This window comes from Danio rerio, chromosome 23 (assembly GCF_052040795.2).
Source record: "Danio rerio strain M-AB ecotype USA chromosome 23, GRCz13ab, whole genome shotgun sequence".
In the NCBI taxonomy this organism is placed as follows: domain Eukaryota; kingdom Metazoa; phylum Chordata; class Actinopteri; order Cypriniformes; family Danionidae; genus Danio; species Danio rerio.
The window spans coordinates 31,621,170-31,638,556 of NC_141043.1; the positions used below are offsets into that span (position 1 = coordinate 31,621,170).

General features: G+C 35.3%; 1 protein-coding gene across 9 annotated transcripts in view; it reads left to right on the forward strand.

Annotated features, from left to right (window-relative positions):
• The window catches only part of l1cama (L1 cell adhesion molecule, paralog a), a 102,537-nt gene that overhangs the window by 31,108 nt on the left and 54,042 nt on the right, over positions 1 to 17,387 (forward strand). For 3 of the 9 annotated variants that reach the window (XM_087305085.1, XM_087305082.1, XM_087305079.1), the window contains exon 2: positions 2,112 to 2,231. The gene's annotated coding sequence lies outside the window, so the exon portion shown is untranslated. 9 annotated transcript variants of the gene reach the window in all.

The window sequence follows — 17,387 nt, forward strand, 5'->3', positions numbered from 1 at the left end:
TTTATATTATATTATGTTATGCTTTGCGTTATGTCATACTTTATTCATACATTTATATTAATATGATATGTTTTTTGTAATTCTTTTTGTTTATTTAAAAGTGGTAGCATAACAAAGCAAGAATGACTGTACATATATTTAAAGTGAAATAAATACTATATTTAAAAGAATCACGACATACAGTTAACCAACAGCAGCAGGTAAATTACATACAACTTCCATTAAGAGGAATTATTTTAAAGCTTGAGGCTATATTACTCAGTAAGTCACACTATGGGGCGGCATGGTGGTTTGTTTAGCACTGTCACCTCACAGTAATAAGGTCACTAGTTCAAGTCCCGACTGGAACAGGTGGAATTTCTGCGTGCAGTTTCCTCCGGGTGCTTCGGTTTCCCCCACAGTCCAAAGACATGCGCTATAGGTAAATTGGATTAACTAAATTGGCCCTAGAATATGAGTGTGTGTGTGTGTAACTGCAAGAGTGTATGGGTGTTTCCCTGTACTGGGTTGCATCTGGAAGGGCATGCGCTGCGTAAAACATATGACGGAATAGTTGATGGTTCATTCTACGGTGGCGACCCCTGAATAAAAGGGACTAAGCCAAAGGACAATGAACGAATGTAGTCAGTATGTATTTTAGCCCCATTAATCATTGCATTGCTGCATTATAAACAAAGAATATTGTGAAAAGAATCTTTTAGCAGCAGTGAAGCCAGACTTTAACAGTCTTTTATCTACCAATGAAAACTTATAAATATATCCTAACACATATCGCATATCTCATATAAGTAGCTGTTATTATATTGCAATAATTTATAAATATGTAAATGTATTGGCTTATCAACTTTTATTTGAGAACAGGAAAAATGCTTGCAATAGTTTATTTTTGATAAATTTCATTTACACACCTTCAAATACACAACCATATCACCCTACAGCCCAAGACCGGTTATTTACTGAAGCTTAATAGGGCTGAGCCTGGTCAGTACCTTAATGGCAGACCACATGGGAAAACTAGGTTGCTGCCGGAAGTGGTGTTAGTGAGGCCAGCAGGGGCGCTCAACCTGTGGTCTATGTGAGTCCTAATGCCTCAATATTGTGAAGGGGACTCTATACTGTCAGTGAGCGCCGTCTTTCAGATGAGACGTTAAACCGAGGTCCTGACTCTCTGTGGTCATTAAAAATCCCATGTCATTTCTCATAAAGAATAGGGGTGTAACCTTGGGTCCTGGTTAAATTTCTTGCATCAGCCCTTAACCATCATGGCCTACCAATCATCCCTATCCACTGAATTGGCTCTATCACTATTTCTCTCCACTCCACCTATAGCTGGTGTGTTGTGAGTGCACTGGCGCCGTTGCCATTGTAGCTGCCGTCGCAACATCTAAGTGGATTATGCACCCCATTGGTGGAGTGGGGAGACCCCCCTCATGATTGTGAAGGGCTTTGCGTGTATGGCCATACATAATAAATGCGCTATATTAATGCACGGTAATTTACATTAAACTTAAAAAAAATATTTTTGGTAGTTGTAAATAAAACATAAAAAAGTATGTTTTACATCAAAGTACCATTTCAATATTCCACTTTAAAACTTCAAGATGTATTCCAAATGTTGCTTAGCATTATTTTATTTTCTAGTAAATAACCATGCTTGTGGGTGCATGCACACATGTGTCTGTAAAAACAATTCTTGCCATATATTTACATGTGATTGAGTTGAACCCAGGTGTATTAATAGGTAGGTGTATCTTAACTAAACAAAACTAAACAGGTGGAGGAAATGTTTTTTTTTTTTGTTTTTTTTTTGGAGATTATGAATATATGAGTGTCTTGAGTGTCCTTAATGGCTCAACAAGTATAATCTGCTTCTAGATTGACGTATTTGCATGAAACAGAAGTGTGGTAAAAGAAATTGATGTAAATTGGCAGAAGAGAGATTAACTGGAGATATTGAGGCTGACAGCGAGTTAACAAGAACAAATCTTCTCTTTCATCTGATGAAAAGCCATAGATGTTTGGGTGCCTGACATTTAAGAAAAGTTTTGTCTTCTGTTCATTTTTCATATCAAAATGTAACCAGCTCTGATCTGTTTACATTCGTTTTCCAGAAAGATGTTTGCGGTCTGGGCTTTTTTATTCCCTCTGCAATAACCCATTACCTCCATAATATCCTTTGCTTGCTGGAATAAAGGAGATTGGGGAATTGGGATTGAACTTCCGAGACATTGGTAAGAGAATTAAATGCATTATAATGTTTAAAAGTGTTAGTTATGTTGGATTTTTCCCATCAAAACTATATTTTTTTATATTTTTCAAATTATATTTTTTAAAAGTGAAGTTCTGTATAAAGTACCTTTTATTTTGTTTGCCAAGATTTGTCAGTATAGATTTTATCATGAAGCTCGAACCTCTCAGTGAATTTCTTAAAGGTCTTTAACATACAGCGGGGAAAATAAGTATTGAACATGTCATGCTTTTCCTGAAATAATATTTCTAAAGTAGCTGTTGACATTGAATTGAACTAGATTTTAGTAAAAACCCAAACAATACAAACATAAAAATTTAACAAAACAAAAAAGTCTAAAAAATGAGTTCTGTTTAATAAAAAAATAAAATGTCACAAGGAGAAAGTACTACTGAAATGTATTTAATACTTTATATAAAATGCTTTTTTAATGATGGCAGCTCAAAGACGAGTCTCATATGGAGAATGAAGTCACATCCATTGCTCAAGTGTGAGTTTTTCACAGACATGAACAGAGTGTAAAAATCTTAATGGTTCTGTGGGTTTCGTCTATCAAATCAGATCTTTATTTTCTATTGGATTTAAGTCAAGTGATTGGCTGGGCCATTCTACAGCTTGATTTTCTTTCTCTGAAACCATTTCCTTGAGTTTCCTTGGCTGTGTTTTGGATCATTGTTTTGCTAAATTGTCCACTCTGGCTTCATCTTTTTAGGAAAAATCAATTACAAAAGATTTTTTTAAGCATATTTTTGTATCTTTTTCTTTTCATTAAACAGTTTTTGTGTTGCTTGGAGGTGGTGTTTTAACTGAACTTTTTCTCAAGTCTGATATGTTTTGCATACCAATGAAGCATTTTTGCAGAAGTAGATAAATGCTTGTCCAAAATTAACTTTAGCTCTACCGCTAGAAACTTCCTGTCAGCAGATGGGTGTTAAAACTGAACACAGAACAGTTGAGAGAGTCTTGTGCTTTTAATGTTGTGCAGAAAATTCCTAGAAAAAGAGGATGCATGTATGGGTGCGGCCAATTGAGGACTGGAGAATGATTAATACTTCACCTGTTAATATCAGCTGCCTATATAAGTTGAAGCCAGGAAATGAAAACTGGGCAAACCTCCTGGATGTAATTCTTGCATTGCATTGAGGATAACAGAATTCTGTACATCGCATTATTATTTGGTTACAATAGATTACTAATATGTGAAACCTTAAAGAAAATCCTCTTTTCATTTTTTTAATTGAACACGCATGGAATTGATTGATTATTCCAACAATTTTCATCATCCTGATAATGTAGATGTTGGATTGAAGCCACGAATATTAATTTGCAATGATTAAGGGCAGAGGTTTGCTGAATATCTACTGAGAGATTTCAGCTGCTGTCTGGGTTTTCACTGTCTTTCCATACCTCCCTTTCTTCATGTGTTCAATACTTTTTCCCTGTGTCATTTGATTTTATTACACATACCTTCGTTTGTAAACTAATTCGATTTGTTTTCTTTGCATAAATGGATTTCTCTGGTTATTATCGACACCCAAGGAAAACTTCAAGTAAACAGCACCTTTAGAAAGATGTTTTCTGAGAAAAATGGTGACATGTTTGATACTTATTTTGCCCACTGTAAATCTTTAAAAACAGTACAGGAAAAAAAGTGTCAACTAATACACCTTAAATTATTCAACAAGCTGATAGAAGAGTGGATGATTAGTATGGATATCAGACCAAATGCAGCAGATAATGATTTTTGGTATCAGATAAAACTTGAAAATCACACTGAAATCAGAAGTTTAAAGATTTTGGATCCCAGACAAAAAGGGATATCTTCTGACAGGATATAAGAGATGTGTGTTAGTCTTTGGCTGAGTTTGCATCTTGATAGCATATCAGATGACAATACAGCCTTTTAATGCTTTAATGTCCAAAAATTGTACATTTTTTCCATTTAGCTGTTGCATGACTCAAGATCTGAGAATGTTATTAACGCATATCATATATCATTCTCTTTCACCATCTTTCAGAAGTGCTAACCCCTGTATTATGCATGACCTGCAGAATTTATAGTGCTGATTAAAATAAGAAAGAAAAAAGACTTATTTATTTATTTTCTGAGTGACAAGAAAAAAAAGATGGTCTGAAACATAGTGACATATTTTTGATCTTCATCTTTTGCTCTGAATAGATATAAATGAGCACTGATTAAAATTCCAGAAGACTCAGCAAATGCATGGAAAGTGAAGACAAATGAGCACTTTCCATAAATACTGTGCCCTTTTTGGTCTCGTTTATTTTTTCTATGCATCTGAGGCAAAAATGTTTTAATTTTTTTTTTATTAAGAGAAATATTCATGTTAGATTCCAAATTCTGACATCAAATAAAGCCAACATAAAAAAAGATCATCAATTGTGTATTTGCTGTTGAACTTTGATGAAATTCCTTCCTGCAGTAAACAAGTATTTTTAATTATTAATTCAGTTTAACTACCAAACATGTAATATTTAAGCTGTGACCCATATTTTATCCTGCTAAATGTCCCCCTTTTTAAAAAATAAATAAATAATATAATATAAATCCCTTGAATTAAGAGTTACATCATTTAACATCTTATAAAGTACTTTTATCTCGACATAAAACATTTTGGAATCTATGGGCATGTTTATTTAATCATGGTCACATTTATATTAGGTGGCCTTAACTATGTACTACATGTTGGTGCATTATAATTACTTTTAATTTTGCGCATGAAATTATAATTTAATTTGCAGTTAATGTCACCCTTTATTAAAATACGAGCTTTAAACTTAACATTTAATCTCTAATCTTTCCACTTAATAGTCCACAAATAGTGGACATTTGTTTCCCCAAAAACATGTAAATGCCCAGTGCTGTTAGATATTTAGATTTTATGGTAACATGATAAATAAATATACACCTTATACACTATAGAATAAGGAGAAGATAAAACAGATTTATAATTTAGGATTATTTAAATTCACACAGATTTACAAAAAAGCAAACAAGCATAAAAACTGCAAATGCTGTAATATGGATGCCAGGGCAGAAATATGTCACTTGGTAATATATATTTTTTAATTTGTTCCACCTTTGTTGTTTTGTTTGTCCAGTACTCATGCATACCAGTAGAAAAACAATAAGAACAACCAGAAACTACAGAAGAAAACATACTTAGAATGTGCCTGCATTTAGGAGTGCTTATGTGAGGGATTTCATACACCTGCACGTCTATTTCAAATAAGTATAATCATTATATTGCTTATAACTTTCGGAGAGAAAAAGCACAGACACTGAACATCTTTTTGTGTTTAATACACTATCATATGGTAATTACTGCAGAAAAACTGTGCCTTAAACCAGGGATGATTTCAGGATTTTATACTTGAGAGAGCATAGTTGTTGCTTTTGCTTAAAAAATTTAAACATCCTTATTTTCAATCATATATATATTTTTTAAATACATAAATAAAACCATTGTTATTTAGAAGATACTTTAGCTTCTTGACAATCTGAATATTACTATATACAGGGTCATTCAAAAAGAATACCACAACTTTGAAAATCTGTATTTAATCAAAGAAACATGACCTTGGGCAACTAATCAATGTAAAGAGTACTTACATTTTATTTTTTATTTTTTAATTGAAAACAAATTCATATACATCAACCCGAAGGTTGTGGTATTCTTTTTAAAACACCCTGTATAAATACAATTAATTATACAATTATAATTAAGACTTTTCTCATAATATTTAAGGCTACAACGCTCATGGCCTAACTGGTGCAATTTAACCGGTGCAAAAACTACTAGCAGTTGTTTACATTTACAATTATTCATTTAGCACCGAACGAGTTATCCAAAGAAACTTACAAATGACGATAAAAGAAGCACTTGAGAGCAGCAATGTATAGATGCCATGATAATTCTGATAGTTTAGCTATTATTATTATTATTATTATTATTATTAATATTATTATTATCCTTATTATTGAGTCCTTGTAATGGAGTGTTTGTAAGAAAGTGTCTGATGCAAAGAGTGTCCCCTACAGGTGGTTTGTCAAGTCCACTCACCTTAACTGGACATACTGTACTTCACTACGGAAGCTTATTTGATATGGCATATTTCCTTTGAAATTGTACACACTGAATGTGTGAATGCAGACTAAACTAGTCAAAGAAATCACAGAAAATACCTTGTGTTATCTTCTTTGACAACATTACATCATCTTGTGCTGACTTGCAGCAGTGCAGCCTTATTTTATTTATTTATTTATTTGTTTGTTTGTTTGTTTGTTTGTGTATATATGTATTTATTTACTACATATCAAACTATTTAAATACATTTGGTAATTAAATAGTTGATAGTTACGTGAGCTGAAATGACAGACAAATGGGACTAGAGCTTCCTCAATAGGATCTAGAACCGCCTCTTACCTTTAGCTGCTAACTTCTGCATAAAAAAACAGCTTGACTGACTTGTCAGCCTAGACTGCAACGTCACATCAGCCATCCGTGCGCAGGAGAAAACATAAGGGAGATGCTGAAGTTGTGCCAGAAAGGAAGAAGCGACAGATGAGGAGAGATGGAGAGATAGAGATGGAGAGAGAGAGATGATGGGGGGGATGGAGGAATGGGGGAGGGGTGGTGTATGCCTGCGTGCCGCCAGAGTCAGAGGGTTGTCATGGTGATCGGTTAGAAAAAGAAACAGGCTGGTATTGACACCTTGCTGGCGTCACTCTATTGGACAGCATTGCAATCCTTTCTCCAGTTGAGCATGGAGGAGTAAATCACTGTGTTTTTTTACTCCAGACCGTCCGGTTTCGAGTTCAGCTTCCTCTGCAAATGCGGCGCAGACTTTGCCAGCACTCGCAGTATGGAGAACGTCAGACAGTATGCATTTCACAGTACACTCTCTCAGCCAGCGTGACCCCGTTTTCTCACTCTTCAGACAAAAGGCATTTGAATGACAGTCAAATCACGCCAAACCGATTTCACTTGCTCATGAGCCCCTAATGGCTTCTGTGCATGCTTGTGATCACTTCTCAAAGACAAGCATTTGGTTTAAACTTCTGCATTTCAGATGAGATACTTGTACAGTGTAGGCTCAAGGAAGATGAATATCTCAACTCAATTTTTTTTTTTTTGCATAGCACGTATCCACTCGACCTGCAGAACCCTCATCTGCAGCCTGCAGGCAACGTCTCGCTTATTTCTTTTTGCAGATCCCAAGAGGTGCTCTTTTCGATTATATCAGGAGCACTTAGAGGCAAGTGCTGCTTTCGCAACTTTTAACAAAGTTAATGGGGCCGGTGGTGGAGATGAGTTCCTCTGGTCTGGTTAATAGGCACTTTATGGTCTGAAAGGCACTGCAAAATGAACATCTGATAGTGTGGACCACATCCTTCCGATTAGAAAAAAAAAAAAGATTTGGTTACATTTTAATTTTTGATGGCCTACTTTAGAGATTGAAACTACATGTTAGTTAACTTTCCACTGAGTATTAGTAGACTTATAGGTTAAGGGTTGTAGAAAAGTTTAGCATATTCGCAAATTGTTTGTGTGAGGGTACAGTGAGGTGTATGATGCAAATTAAACAGTTTTTAAAGGGCATCTACTGTATGATAGAAATCATCGTTGGAAGCTGTTTGGACAGAACTGTGTGTAGGTATAGTGTGTGCATAGTCATATTTGAGTGATATAAAGACAGTAAGTCCTTTGTAATGACATTGTGTGTGACTCATCGTTGCAATGATTACATCAAATATTCATTGGGAAAGTTCTTACTGTAGTATTTCTCACAAACGTTTCATGAGATCTGCTTCCTTCATATCTATCATTTTGCTGTTTATCTGACACAGTTGAAGCGGAGATTGAGGCACACAGGCAAGCAGGAACGGTGGGCGGGGAGAACTATCATTAAAGGCACAGGCAAAAAAATCAGCTGCATTGTGTTCAGAGCTGAAAATCCAATATTCTGAAAGGTATAATAAATAATCTAATGGGTGTTTTGAGCTAAAACTTTAAAAACACAATCTGGAGACACAACAGAATTATTTTAAATCTTGAAAAGGGGGTAAAATAGGGGCCCTTTATATATATATATATATATATATATATATATATATATATATATATATATATATAAAGCCCAGCAAGCTTTTTTTTTCTTTAAAATACATCCAATAGACATCCAAACATACTGTAGATCTCTTGGCTAAAGAGGGCTAAATTTATACTGTCTGTGACGATCCTAATAGATGACTAACAATAGTCCAAAAATAGACTACGCATCAAAGAGACAGGAATAAATGACACGTGAAATCTGTATTTTTGATGACTATAGTATATAGACATTTCTTACATCTCTTGGCCTTCTTTAAGCCAAAAGATCTATGTTTTGATGTCTTTTAAACACAAAAAATAATAAATAATGAATCGCAGTGGGTATTTACATTTGGATTAATCTGGATTATGAGAATCCAAAAATTATATATAAGAAATTCTAATATAACCTGCAAGACATCAGCTATGTAATTAAGTTTTCATGTTTAATAATGTTTGTTCATGTAATTGTGAAATTCCTGAACTTCTTTATTGGCCTAACAACTTATTCATAAGTAAAACATAAGTTTTACCCACGGAAATTTTAGTTAGCCTAATATGTCAATCATTTAACAACACATTTGCTTGTTCAAAGTCCTTTGATGGCCTCATAACACTCAGGTAAATAGCATATTTAATGTCATTTAGTGTTCATGTTTCTGATTTTGACTTAATGTATTTATTTTAATTGTATATTTTTCATGATTTCACAAGCTGCCAGTTTGTGAAAACTAGACTTGATGTAATGTTTATGCTCGCTCATAAGGCATGTTACATAAGTTCATTAATTTAACAGTTGGCTACTTGTGCATCAAAACTGAGCATTATGAAAAAAGTGATGGATCTCAACAAAATCCATGTACAATTGGTCTCTGATGCCTGTTAATATCAGATGGAAACAGAACGAGAGTCAACAGAATGTCCATTCAGAACCCCTTAAACATAAAGGCAAGAATTGTCCTTGTTTCGCATTCATTGTGCACGTCCAAACCGCTCAAGCAAAGCATGCCCGATGTGCCTGAATGCAAATCCTGTGGAATACTAAAGCAGGACTGACCTTGACCTGTCAATACTTCTCATTTCCATATAAGATGAGAGCACTAGCACAGATTAGGCGTAGCCTCCGATTCACCTCCCAATTATCCCATTCACCGCGCAAGAAAGAAGTAAAGAGATCAGGCTTTTTAGGAAATGAGACAACAAGTCATGAGGCCGTCATGAATAATCCAAAGCAGAGATAGCTTTAAAGGTTGCTGAATAGACTAATGGACTTAACTGCTTTGCTGAGTGTTTTCCTGTACACAGGTTGAACGGAAAGTACTTTGTAACTGCATTTGATTATTTGGCAGACAGGTTTACTAAATACTTCTCATTATATGCTGACCGTGAGTAAGCTATTTGTAGGTTTTCTCCTTCGGAAATGTTTAAACAATGGCTTTACAGCATTTAAAAAAAAAAAACATTTCTTGCTTGTATCAGCAGGCAAACATGCTAATGTGGGGGCGGGACCGGGAAAGTTATTTCAAATACATTTCACAACATAATTCAATTCAATTCATATTTATTTCTATAGCGCTATTACAATGTAGATTGTGGCAAAGCAGCTTAACATAGAAGTGCTAGTAAATTGAAATTGAAACTGTGTCAGTCCAGTTTTCAGAGTTAAAGTTCAGTTCAGAGTGGTTTAATTTTCATTGCTGAAAGTCCAAACACTGAAGAGCAAATCCATCGATGGACAGCTCCACAAGATCCAAACCAAGCAAGCCAGTGGCAAGGAACAAAACGTCACCAATTGACGAAAGTGAAGAAGAAAAAAAAACTCACACAAAACATACAAAATACATGCTTTATAACATGATTAGTAATGCTTTTGTTGGATTAGTCAGGTTTAGTAACCTTAAAGTACAAATAAAATAACTAACCATATGATTTTGTTAGCTCCAATGCTAGTTTTGTGGTGAACAATTCATCTGTGCATGTCTTTAGGAAAAAAAATTTTTGTCCTTGTAATATTAAAATGAAATCTAAAAATGCACTTCCTCAAGTTCTCAGTTTACGTGATTTTGAGGTATTAGGCGTGGTTAACATACTTAACCCTGCCCCTCCAACTGTCAACATACAGATATGGTGAGAAGGAGGTGTCTGTTAGGTTGTAATAACTCCTCTAAAACACATTTCCTGATTTTTCTGAATGAAATACCTACTTTACTACACCCATTTAGCTTGCAGCAGAAAAAAGAAGCGCATCCACTGTTTTCCCATTTAATATTCCGTTTCTCTAGGAACTGCTTCACAATACGAAAAAAAGGTTGCAGCTTCCGGTTTATGTGGATGTTAAAATAATTGAGATATGATGCACAAATGAAGCAGGATTCCGTGCTGCTTCATGATGCATTCCAAGCTTCAATGCAAATCCAAACACACCAATTGTATCATAAAAGTAACTGGTGCAGTTTTCAAATTTGTTGAATAAATTTATGTAAAGAATGGATCAAACTTTAAGTGATTCACTAATAATTCTTTCTATGTAGCAGCAAATGGCATGAAAGAATTTCCGAGCCAAAATTGACTGGGAAGAAACTGACACATAAGAATCATTGAGGCAAAAGTGGCAGCACAGTTCAATGCCTTTGAAAACAATTTTCTCAATGAAATTCTTAAACATAATGATACCATAGAAGAAGGGACCATAGAAAATGGGACAGTGAGTTACTGCTTTAAATTTTCCTAAGATTAATACCTCAATTGCTTTTTCAAATAGATGTTGAATACTTTAATGCTTATAAGTTCATAGATGTTGTGTTCTTTTTCCCATTTATGAGTAAAATACTTTTCTTATTTCCATGAAAGACAAAATACTGACTCAATACAGTTTTTTTTTTTTTATCAGGGAATCAGTTAAAACCCCCATTATTAACAATAATGAAAATCACATTAAATAAAGAAATTACACAAAAATTTAAAGGAATGACTTTTGTAATCTAAATTACTTTTCCTATTTAACTTTAAGTTGATTACCACATATTTTAAGTGAAATCGTAATGTAATACAGTTAGATACATTTTGTATTTTTAAATATGTAATTTAATGGTCACTTTATTAGGTACACCTGTCCAATTGCTTGTTAATGGAAATTTGTAATCAGTCAATCACATGGCAGCAACTTAGTGCATTTAGGCATGTAGACATGGTCTCGAGCAGTTCATCAGAATGGGGAAGAAAGGTGATTTAAGTGACTTTGAACATGGCATAATTGTTGGTGCCAGACGGACTGGTCTGAGTATTTCAGAAACTGCTGATCTGCTAGGATTTTCATGCATAACCATCTCTAGGGTCTACAGAGAATGGTCCGAAGAGCGAAAATATCCAGTGAGCCTTGTTGATGCAAATGCCTTGTTGATGCTAGAGGTCAGTGGAGGATGGCCAGTTTGGTTGAGCTGATAGAAAGGCAACAGTAACTTAAATAATCACTTGTTACAACCGAGGTCTGCAGAAGAGCACCTCTAAACCTGCAACACAGAATTTGGTGTCAAAAACCTGAAAGAATGGATCCATCTTGCCTTGTATCAACGATTCTGGCTGCTGCTGGTGGTGTAATGGTGTGGTGGATATTTTCTTGACACACTTTGGACTTATTAGTATCAATTGAGCATTGTGTCAACGCCACAGCCTACCTGAGTATTGTTGCTGTCCATCCCTTTATGACCACAGTGTACCCATCTTCTGGTGAATATTTCCAACAGGATAATATGCCATGTCATAAAGCAAGAATCATCTCATACTGGTTTCTTGAAAATGACAATAAGTCTCTGTGTACTCAAATGGCCTCCACAGTCACCAGATCTCAGTTCAATAGAGCACCTTTGGAATGTGGTGGAATGGGAGATTTGCAGCCGACAAATCTGCAGTAACAGCTTGCTTCTATCATGTCAATATGGACCAAAGGAATATTTCCAGTACCTAGTTGAATCTATGCCACAAATGATTAAGGTAGTTTTGAAGGCAAAAGGGGTCCACCTGATATTAGTAAGGTGTACCTAATAAAATGGCCGGTGCATTTTCATGGGGGTCAATTCATGGAATGAGTCTTCAGGAAACCTGTTTGAATATGAGCAGTATTTTTTGCTATTTAAGTGTAGTAGCTTGTGGTAACTGGATAACTAAAAACATTTCAAAACAAAATCAAATACATTTTTCAAAATAAAAGGTCTGAAAAAATCATATATCGAGCAATTGCCATCTTCTACAAATAAATGCTCCAACTGATTATACTTTTATTTACATATATGTTAATTAATCATTTTTGTACTCACTTACTTTGCATGCGCATTTGTATTATTTGTATGGGACTGATGATCTTGCATCCTGTTGATCTACTCTGCTAGAGGGGCTTGTAGTGGGAGAGATCTGTCAGGGTAAAGCGTGTTTTACGGTGTAATGTCAGATCTGATGGTGTGGACGGCTTGTTCATCAGTCTGGATTTGATGAGGGTGTGTGGGGCGTGTGCATCTCCCCTCGGGACGGGCTGACATGCCCTGCGTGTCACACAACCCCTCGACAGCTGCGCTCCCCCAGTGCTCTCCACTTATCACGGGGCCCAGGGGACCTGTAACACCTCTATGCACACTCATGCACACTTACTGACAGCCTGAACCCCGTCTCCGTCACACAGGGGCCCTCAGATCTGAGCGGCTCCAGCACACTGCATGCTAATGATAGGCTTCCATGCCTCTGTGTGGTCCAGGCCTGATTAAAGCTTAATTGCGCTGCCGTGCTTTGAGATGCGCTGGCTCTAATTATGCTCTGTGTTGTGTTGCTGTGACATGCTGTTTTGCCTTGGTCAAATCTTATTGTTGTATGCGTAATTATGCTGATTTATGGGACTTAACAAGGTTGCAGACTCTATTATTTGGTATTAAACTTGCTCTCATTGCTGTAATATGTCTGTGCTTATGGATTTATTCGATTAGTTTATGGATTTGTTGTGTGATATTTGGGGTCGGGGTGCATTTTTCAAGTCTTTATTTTATTCCATTCCTTCATTCGTTCATCCATGTTCATTTTAAACTTTTTCTTTCATCATTTATTTATCTTTCTTTCTTTTCTATCTTTATTTCTAACTCTCCATTCTATTGTTATTTCTTTCTATTGTTCTTTTTATCTATATTTTGATCTATCTTTCTTTCCATCTATCATTTATTGTTCATTCTGTCATTCTATCTATCGTTGTTTCTCTTTATTATTTGTTTATTTTATCCATAATTCTTTTTATCATTTATTGCTCTTTCTACCTATAGTTCTTTTTATCTTTTATTGTTCTTTATATCATTGTTTCCATCTGTTTTTCTATCTGTCATTTTTTCTGTCATTGTTCATTCTGTCATTCTATTTATCATTCTTATTTTTCTTTTATCTATCATTCTTTCCATCTCTCATTTATTGTTCATGCTATCTATCTATCTATCTATCTATCTATCTATCTATCTATCTATCTATCTGTCTGTCTGTCTGTCTGTCTGTCTGTCTGTCTGTCTGTCTGTCTGTCTGTCTGTCTGTCTGTCTGTCTGTCTGTCTGTCTGTCCGTCCGTCCGTCCGTCCGTCCGTCCGTCCGTCCGTCCGTCCGTCCGTCCGTCCGTCCGTCCGTCCGTCCGTCCGTCCGTCCGTCCGTCCGTCCGTCCGTCCGTCCGTCCGTCCGTCCGTCCGTCCGTCCGTCCGTCCGTCCGTCCGTCCGTCCGTCCGTCCGTCCGTCCGTCCGTCCGTCCGTCCGTCCGTCCGTTGTTTATTCTATCGTTTGTTCTGTCTTTCATTTATTGTTCATTCTATTTATTTTCCTTTCCATCATTTGTTGTTAATTTCTTTCTATCGTTCTTTCTATCTATCATTCTTTCTATTAATCTTTCTATCTATAGTTCTTTCTATTATTCTTTCTAACTATCATTATTTCTATCTATTTTTTTCCATCGTTCTTTCTATCTATCGTTCTTTCAATCCATCATTCTTTCTATTTATCGTTCATTCTATCAATAGTTCTGTCTATCTATGGTTCTTTCTATCATTCTTTCTATCTATCGTTATTTCTATCTATTATTCTTTCTATCGTTCTTTCTATCTATTTATCATTCTTTCTATCGTTCTTTTTATCGTTCTTTCTATCATTCTGTCTATTGTTCTTTCTAACGTTCTTCTATCATTCTTTCTATCGTTCTTTCTATCTTTCTTTTTAACTATCGTTCTTTCTATTGCTCTTTCTATCATTTTTTCTTTCATTCTGTCTATTGTTCTTTCTAACATTTTTCTATCATTCTTTCTATCGTTCTTTTTATCGTTCTTTCTATCTTTTTTATCTATTGTTCTTTCTATCATTCTTTTTATCATTCTTTCTATCTATCGTTTTTTCTTTTGTTATTTTTATTATTCTTTCTATCTATCGTTCTTTCTGTTGTTCTTTCTATCATTCTTTCTATCATTCTATCGTTCTTTTTATTATTCTACCTATCACTCTTTCTATCTTTTTCTCATTTATCTGTCTATCTGTCTTTCTGTTTATCTATCATTTAATCAACCATTCTATCTATCAAATAATCATTTACCTATCATTCTATTACTTTATTATTTCATCTTTCATTTATTTTATATATCTATCTTTTTATCTATCTATCATTCATTCTATCTAATCATTTGCTCCATGTGCCATTCTTTATATATATTACTCACATAAATGTCATTTCTAAACTTTTATTAAAATATATATACAGTATATTCACACTCAGAGTGAGAGCTCTGTTAATATATACAAAGCTGTGTGTTATAGTGTGTCAGTTTAGAATGGGATCTGTCTGTCCTGTCCATCTGCAGCTCCTCTAAATGCCCTCACCTGTCTCATCGGGTCCCTCTTAACCCCTCTGACAGACCTGAGAACTGCAGTTCACACAGCTTCAAGACCTAAGTCAGGTGGAAAGCACCGGGTTGGATTTCAAAAGAGAGAAATCAAAGTGAAGGTCAAAGTCGTATAGCTGAGTTTAGACAATGGAGCGATAGATTCTCCGGGGCAGAGACTAGCCGTGCCTGACTAAAGTGGACCAAAGGGGGAGGGAGAAAGAAGGTCAGTGGTAATGGGTTTTCCGCTTAATTTCATAACGCTATGATTGCTACATTTACCGGAGCTAATATTGACTCACTGTTGCCTTTTATGAGTTTTACCCCCCCCCCCCCCCCAAATACATCTGTCCCATACTAGCATGTCACTTAGAGAGCTCTTTAAACAACATTTGTCTTATTAATTACCTCTTTAGTGAAGAATATCTTCATGTCTATTGAGATTAGTTGTCGTCGTTGTTGTCTTGGCTTGTCGGAATTGGGTGAAATTTGTAATTGGGTGACCGGCCAAGTGTGCATGTCATGCATCGTCCCAAAGCACCAGAGGTGTTTCTTTAATGAACGCTCATGTTCCACAAGCTTAGTATGTCACCGCTGATGACACTAACAAAGTGAACGTGGCCCATTTACAGTCGAGATGGAGAGACTGAGGAGCTTTGCCAGTAAATCTGCAGGCATTGGTTCCAATCCAGTGAATCACCTTAATATGTTGACATCAATTTGCTATTTACATGTAGCTTGGAAAGTTATCTTGATTTTTAATCCAACGATTTGTTCCAAAGCTGTTCAATTATCCCAGATTTGCATAGTGAAATTGAGCGGACTGTTTAAAAATGTAAATAGTATTATTTTATTTTACCCTTTTGTGCTGTTGGGGATGTTTTCACCCACTCTGGGGCGATTCTGAGACTTATCTTAACCTCAACTTTCAGCAAATGGAATGATTTTTGGTGACGAATCTTGATTTGACACATATTTTGGGAAAATGCTTTGGAATAAAAAAAAAAACTTTACAATACACTCACAATACTACCCTTTCATTATGTCTGGGACTGTTTTTGCCCCATTGACGTCCATTATAACAACATTTTTTGATTGCAAAGCCATACACCATATAATCGTGCATGCTTTATGGTTGATGTTTTTTTGAGCAAAAGGTTGATGGTTGATGGTTTCATCAGTTACAGAACAAAAAAGCCTGGTTTCTGGATTTTATATGTTTGTATGTGTAAGACAGAGAGAAAGAGAGCAAACTTACCTCGATATTTTTGAGAAAAGAAAAAATAAGCAGCTCATAAAAGAAACTTTTTTGCCCAGCAAGCCTATCTAAAAGGGTTAATGGTGCCAACTGATAATCAACGGTAAAAATGACAAATTTGACCTCTTGCCAACAGGCAAAACAAGATAAAACAAAATCAAAAGTGCATGATTATTTGGTGTCAAGGCTTTGCAATCAAAAAATGTCACTATAATGGAAGTCATTGGGGCAAAAACAGCCACTAACATAACAAAAGGTTAGCCAATTTGAACTATACAGAAGGTTAAAAATGTAAACAGTAATCTCAAAATCAGTGTTTGTTTTTATTGTTTATTAAATGTTTTTCAAATCTGGATTGGCAAATGAACAGAGTATAGTGTAAGTAGTGATGTTTTATCTAAAATTTAAATAGTAATATTTTAGATTAAAAAAATTTATTAAAGTGCCCATATTATCACATGAAAATGACTAAAAGAATGTGCTATAATGTTACAATTGCAGCACGGGATGTTCATCATTCATAGATGTAAGTTCAAATATTTCATATTTTTAATAGCGCGAACGACCGCATGGCATGCTTCTGTGTGTGTGTGCGCGCTTAGCCTCAGAGACGAGCAGAGCACACACATCTAATGCCATTTCAATGTGAGCGATTTAATGGTCAAATACATTTGTGTCAGAGCGCAGTGTTTAGTGATTATTCATATTAACCCTCATTTGTGTAATAAACAAACAAGTTGAGAATCAAAAGACATGATGTGAAAGAGAAACCATATCAGAGCCACACTATACTTAAAGAGACAGCACACAATATTCCTGCTGTCAACTTTTTTTATTATCAATCAAACAACAAAAGGACAAAATCCCTCACTGCTCTTGACTGAAGGAC